At 43.4% G+C, this 7,190-nt stretch overlaps 1 pseudogene; it reads left to right on the forward strand.

Annotated features, from left to right (window-relative positions):
* Positions 1-5,194: 5,194 nt before the first annotated feature.
* LOC100765749 lies at positions 5,195-6,422 on the forward strand (annotated as a pseudogene).
* The last annotated feature ends 768 nt before the right edge of the window (positions 6,423-7,190 follow it).

A 7,190-nucleotide genomic window follows, 5' to 3' on the forward strand; every position in this document is an offset into this window, starting at 1 on the left:
AATTTAATTTATAAGAAATATTTAGAAACAAGCCTAAGCTATTGACCAAGCTTTTATAATTAATAAGAAGTCCTCATATGGTTATTTGGAAGCTGGCAGTTGGAACAACAGATAAAGACTCCTTATATTACAGGAAGTTTTTTTTTCTTACATTGGCATATTCTGACTACATAAATGGAAACTCAAAAGAGGTATCTGTTTTCTCAGTTATCTATAGAATTTACTATCAGTGATAACTAAGTTTTAAGCAAAAGGACCAACAGCTTTAGTTTCTCTGGATTGTCTGGATGCTTTTAGAATTTGTTAATAGGCCAGTATATTGAATAGTATTATGTCAACTTGACAGTAATTGTAGTCATAAGAGAAGGGAACCTCAATTAATAAAAATGCCTCGACATGATAGGACTGTAGACATGTAGGGTATTTTCTTTATTAGTGATTTATGAGCAAGGGCCAAAACCATACAAAAGGAATGAGGGAAATAAAAAAATCACCCTTAGAGTAATGTAATAATAACTACCCAGGGAAAATTTCACTAATTAATGCTGAATATAGTGGGAAAATAACTAAAGAAAATGGATTATTTTCAGGCTCTCACACAATCTCTCAGTATAAGATAACTCAAAATATGTTTTGTAGTATATTTAAAATGGAAGCACACAACACACACACACACAAAAAAAAAAAAAAAAAAACAGGCTGTACCATCTTAACAAGGGATCAAAATTAACATCCCCAGTGAAAGCTGTTGTTTCTACTCTTGATATAATCCACTGAGTGGGCCATTAGATCTGGATTCTTGATAAATATAGCATGTTGGTCTAATAGCAAGAAAATGCCAGACAAATACCTGGTATCAGTACAATAAGTGAACAGTCCTATCCTAAAACTTCAAGAAAATGAAAGACAAATAAATAAATGAACAATCACAGACTAGGCCACAGTGATGATATGCCTCACAGCAATGTGGGGAAAAGGGGGGCATGGTGGAAAAGGCACTGAGCTGAGAATTCAATTACAATGTGCATTCCTTAGTTCTAGTTACCACAATACAGCATCAGGGAGAACTGAATAAAGAGGATGCAGAAACTCTATTCTACTTTTATGAAGTTCTGTGGGTCTAAAGTTACCTTAAAATAAAAAGTAAAAAAGCAATGTTTGAGGGAAAATGGTTTTCTGTTTAGGAGAAATGGAAACATGCTGTATTTTTTAGTGACATCATCTCTGGATTGTATTTAGATTAATAGCATAGAATCACCATATGGTGAAAGAACACTGTAACCATTATAGTGTTTCCAGATATTAACAGAAGAAGTTTCCTTGACTTTCACTTTCAGAGTTTTAAAGCAAGGGAGACTTTAATTGAGCCGAGAAGGGGAGCATGGTAAGACTGCCCTGCTTCCCTTGGGTCCTCACAGCCAGATAGTCTGTTCATGTTCTGACTGCATGAGGATCTAGCCCTGGATACAGACAGGCAGGAGACAAGCTGGACTATGGGGGCAGAGAGGTCCCCTTCCTTCCTTTTCCCCGTAGAAGGTAATTTTTATCTTATATGCTAAAAACGATGTGATTTCTGTGTGTAGCATATGGAAATCACAGCCACTATTTAAAAGGCATAATATATACTGGAATATGTGAAGATATGCTGTATGCTAAAACACTAATTAGAAAGGTAGTGTTGGGTCTATTACAAAGCATAGGCAAAGATATGTTATATTTTAAGCTTTCTGTTAAGACTGGAAAATATTTCAAAGTAAAATACATAATAACACACTAATTCCAATTATGGCAAAAATTCATTGAAATTTTTTTTACATTTTATATATTATAACTTTATTATTTCATATAAATAAAATTTATCTGTTGACTACTTACAGTATACCTGTAAGCAATAAATCTATGGCTATTAATTGTAGTATATTATAATCATTTTCATACTTCTTTCTTCAACAAACTATAATTTTCTTTATCATTTTCCGTGTTATAAATTTGTAGCTCTATCAGCTCTTATGGACACACATAGTATTTTAAAAATTTTAAGTACTCATTATATTTATGGACTTTTGAGTCATGCTTATATTCTTATTCTTTTTCTTTTTTTCCAACTTTTTTATTTGAATTAGAAACAGGATTGTTTTACATGACAATCCCAGTTCCCTTCTCTCACCCATCCTCTCCTACCACCACCCCCCAACTGAAACCCTATCTATCACATATCCTTTCTGCTCTCCCTGGATGGTGAGGCCTTCATAGGGTGTCATCAGTGTCTATTGTATACTTTGGGATAGGGCCTAGGCCCACCCTCGTGTGTCTTGGCTCAGGGAGTATTCCTCTATGTGAAATGGTCTCCCAAAGTCCACACCTATGCTAGGGATAAGTACTGAACTTCTACAGGAGGTCCCGTAGATTTCCAAGGTTTCCTCACAGAAACCCATGTTCCTGGAGTCTGGATCAGTCCCATGCTGGTATTCCAGCTATCAGTCTGGGGAGCAAGAGTTCCCTGATGTTCAGGTCATCTGTTTCTGTGGGTTTCACCAGCCTGGTCTGGACCCCTGTGCTCTTCACTCATCCTTCTCTGCTTCTGGGTTCCAGTTCAGTTCAGTGATTAGTTGTGGATGTCTGCTTCTACTTCCACCAGCTGCTGGATGAAGGCTATAGAATGGCATATAAGTTAGTCATCAATCTCATAATCAGGGGAGGGCATTTAAGGTAGCCTCTCCTCCGTTGCTTAGATTGTTAGCTGGAGTCATCTTTTTAGATCTCCTGACATTTCCCTAGTGCCTGATTTCTCTGTAAACCAAAAATGTCTCCCTCTATTATGATATCTCTATTCTTGTTATCATCTATTCTTCCCCTGAATCAAACTTTCTGCTCCCTCATGTCCTCTGCACCCTCTTCTCCCCTTCTCATTCTCCTAGCTCCCTCCTCCCTCTTCCCGTGCTCCCAATTTGCTCAGCAGATCTTGACCCTCTCCCCTTCTCTTCTTTCTCTTGGGGTCCTCCTTGTTTATTAGATTCTTTGGCAGTGTGGATTGTAGGCTGGTAATCCTTACTCTATGTCTAAAATCTGCATATGAGTGAGTACATACCATGTTTGTCTTTTTGCGATTTGGTTACCTCGCTCAGAATGGAAAGACCTGTACCATAAGAACTTTGAGTCTCTAAAGAAAGAAATTAAAGAAGATACCAGAAAATGGAAAGGTCTCCCATGCTCTTGGATAGGTAGGATCAACATAGCAAAAATGGGAATCTTGCCAAAAGCAATCTACAGATTCAATGCAATCACCATCAAAATCCCAACACAATTCTTCACAAACCTTGAAAGAACAATTCTCAACTTTATAGGGAGAAACAAAAGACCCAGGATAGCCAAAACATCCCTGTACAATAAAGGAACTTCTGGAGGCATCAACATTCTTGACTTCAAGCTCTATTACAGAGTTATAGTCCTGAAAACAGCTTGGTATTGGCACAAAAATAGACTGGTAGACCAATGGAATAGAGTTGAAAACCCTGATATTAACCTACACAACTATGAACACCTGATTTTTAATAAACAATCCAAATTTATACGATGGAACAAAGAGAACATCTTCAACAAATGGTGCTGGCATAACTGGTTGCAGACTTGTAGAAGACTGGAGTTAGACCCACGCTTATGACCTTGCAGAAAACTTAAGTCAAAATGGATCAAAGATCTCAACACTGAACCTATTAGAAGACAAAATGGGAAATACCCTCGAATTAATTGGTACAGGAGACCGCTTCCTGAACATTACACCAGTAGCAAGACACTGAGGTCAACAATTGATAAATGGGACCTCCTGAAACTGAGAAGCTTCTGTAAGGCAAAGGAGATAGTCAGCAAGACAAAACAGCAGCCCACAGACTGGGAAAAGGTATTCACCAACCTCACATCTGACAGAGGGCTGATCTCCAAAATATACAAAGAACTCAAGAAGCTAGTCTCCAAAGCACCAAACAATCTAATCAAAAAGTGGGGTACAGAACTAAATAGACAATTCTCAATAGAGGAATCTAAAATGGCTGAAAGACGCATAAGAAAGCGTTCAACATCCTTAGCCATCAGGGAAATGCAAATCAAAACAACTCTGAGATACCATCTTACTCCTGTCAGAATGGACAAAATCAAAAACACGAATGACAGTTCATGTTGGAGAGGATGTGGAGAAAGGTGAACACTTCTCCACTGCTGGTGGGAGTGCCAACTTGTACAGCCACTTTGGAAATCAGTATGGCAACTCCTCAAGAAAATGGGAATCAGTCTATCACAAGATCCAGCAATTCCACTCTTAGGCATATACCCAAAAGAAGCACATTCATACAACAAGGACATCTGTTCAAAGATCTTCATAGCAGCACTATTTGTAATAGCCAGGAACTGGAATCAGCCTAGATGCCCCTCAACAGAAGAATGGATAGAGAAAATGTGGTACATTTACACAATGGAGTACTACTCTGGAAAAAAAACAATGGAATCACTGAGTGTTTTTTATGTGACCAATACTCTGCTATGCATTATTGGGGTAAAAAAGAGATAAAAGCAAAAATGTATATTATCCCTGTCTTTAAACTGGGAACAATCTTTGAAAGTAACAAATCAAACCACAAGAAGTATGAAACTTGGCCCCTCCCCTTTGCACACAAGATTTCAGCACCCGGTGGAGCCGAGGCCACGCTTGGGGTTTGCAGAGGCTGACTCCCTGCCCCTCTCTCCCTTTGGGTGCCAGTCGCCACGAGCGGAGGACAGGGACTGGGGAGGGACAGGGGCACCTGCATGGCTGGACTGCAAGCTCGCACCCAGCCTGCACCGCCCCACCCAGCACCGGCCAGCCCTTCCCGATCCCGTCCCATCCTTCCCAATCTACTCCTGGTCTTACCTGCTGTCTGGCCTTGTGTGCTGCTCCAAGCTTCCAAAGCAGAAGAATTCCTTCCAGGCCTGGCTCACTGTCACTTTAGAGATTTTCTGCCTCCTTGCTCCCAAACAGCCCACCTTCCAAACCGCGACTCCTTCCCCTCTACCAAGAGTGTTCCCTCCTACCCACTTTAGACCTTGGGTCTCCCTTGGTTAATCCCTTCCAGATTAAACGCCGACTCTCCAAATATTGGCAACTTTGGCACAGCCTTCCCTGAGGAGGCAACCTTCCTTTTGTCCTGAACTCCACAGCCCTACCATGGAGGCTGTGTTTCTGGTGGTGAACCGGGTGGGCCTGGTGCTGAACTTGCTGACCTTCGTGTTGGATCTCAACTTCCTGCTCCTGTCTTCCCTCCTGACTACCTTGGCCTGGCTTTTGGCCTTCATCTACAACCTGCCACACACGGTACTGACTAGTCTTCTGCACTTGGGTCGAGGAGTTCTGTTCTCTTTGCTGGCCTTGGTTGAAGCATTGGTCTGATTTACCTTTGGGGGATTGCAAACCATGTATACCTTTCTTTATAGCTGCTACTCTGGCTTGGAGAGCTTAAAGCTACTAGGGCACTTGGCCTCTCATGGAGCTCTGAGGAGCCGGGAACTACTGAACAAGGGTATCCTGAACGTAATCTCCAATGACCATGCTTTACTGCACCAGGCCTGTGACATCTGTGCCATCGCCATGAGCCTGGTGACCTATGTGATCAACAGTCTGGTCAACATCTGCCTCATTGACACTTAGAACCTCTTCTCCCTGGTGCTGACCCTGTGGGATGCCGTGGTGGGACCTTTGTGGAGGATGACTGACGTTCTGGCTGCTTTCCTTGCTCACATCTCCAGCAGTGCAGTGGCCAAGGCCATTCTCCTATGGACCCCCTGCCAACTAGTTCTAGAGCTGTTGGCCTCAGCTGTCCACCTCCTGGCCAGCTTTATTCTTTTCCACCTCACTGGTTTGATGTTGTTGGCTTGGGTGCTGGCAGTGACTTTGTGTTGCACCCAGACTTTACCTGGAGGCTGGCTGCCCGAGCACTCAGTCAGCTCCATGCCCGGCCATCCTACCACCGACTTCGAGAGGATGTTGTACGAGTATCTCGTCTTGCACTGGGTCTGGAGGCCTGGCACAGACTTTGGAGCACCAGGGGCTCCTCAAGGTGGCCTCAGGAGGGTGTTCCCAGCCAGGATCCAGGGACAAGAGACTCTTCCTAAAGCAGAAGAAGAGGATGGTAGGCCCACCAGAGCAGCCCCTACTAGAGGCAGAGAGAGACTGAATGAGGATGAGCCTACAGCTGGGCAAGACCCATGGAAGCTGCTGAAGGAGCAGGAGGAGAGGAAGAAGTGTGTTACTTGCCAGGACCAGAGCAAGACCGTCCTGCTTCTGCCCTGCCGACACCTGTGCCTGCACCGAGATCCTCATGCGCCACCCTGTCTACCACCGCAATTGCCCCCTCTGCCACCGAGGCATCCTGCAGACCCTCAATGTCTACCTCTGATTACTCCCTCCCTGCCTGCCTACTCTCTGTGCTCCACACACTGGGAAAACAAAAACATTTTGCCTCTGGGTTTGGACCTGAGTCGTCTTTGCCCCAACATGATGGTGACTCTGTCAAACCTCAAGCCATATATCCAGGACATGTAGCCGGAATATTCTGGAAGACTCCAATCTGGGTGGGGCAGGGTAACAGTTTCTCTGAACCCTGTATGTTAAGGGTGGTGAGTATATCACTATGCAAGGGCCCTGAGACTAGGATGGGGTCTTCCTCAGTCTGCCCAGGGCCCATCTAGATACCTTCATTGCTTCTGGTTTTTCTGTTGGGGTTTTTGGTCCTTTCTTCCTAGACCACACCAGATCTATGTCAAGTGAGGATTTGGGCAACTCATGGGCCTTGGAGTAATCTTATTTTTTCTATTTTTTGGTTTTTCTTGTTTTGGAATGATCTTGAATCTTTATGCTCAAGCAGAGCCTCTGCCCTGGTGGGTCTGGGAGTAGAATCCTGTAGGTGCCCTGAGAGCCACTTCTGCCTGTTATTATCTTTTAAAGACTCCCAACTTGACACAGAACCTGGGGTCAGGAGTTCATCCCTGGGCACAGGAGTACAGCTAAACCTGGCTTTGGGACCATTTGCTCTCAGGCACCCCAGCTCCAGGAGGAGCCTCAGAAAGAATAACTAGATTTCTGCTCATTCCTCTCATACCCCACTCGGCATAGGACATGCCATTCCTCCTGGTCTCTCTCTCTCTCTGGCATTGGGGAGGGCATT

Source organism: Cricetulus griseus, assembly GCF_003668045.3.
Source record: "Cricetulus griseus strain 17A/GY chromosome 1 unlocalized genomic scaffold, alternate assembly CriGri-PICRH-1.0 chr1_1, whole genome shotgun sequence".
NCBI lineage: Eukaryota > Metazoa > Chordata > Mammalia > Rodentia > Cricetidae > Cricetulus > Cricetulus griseus.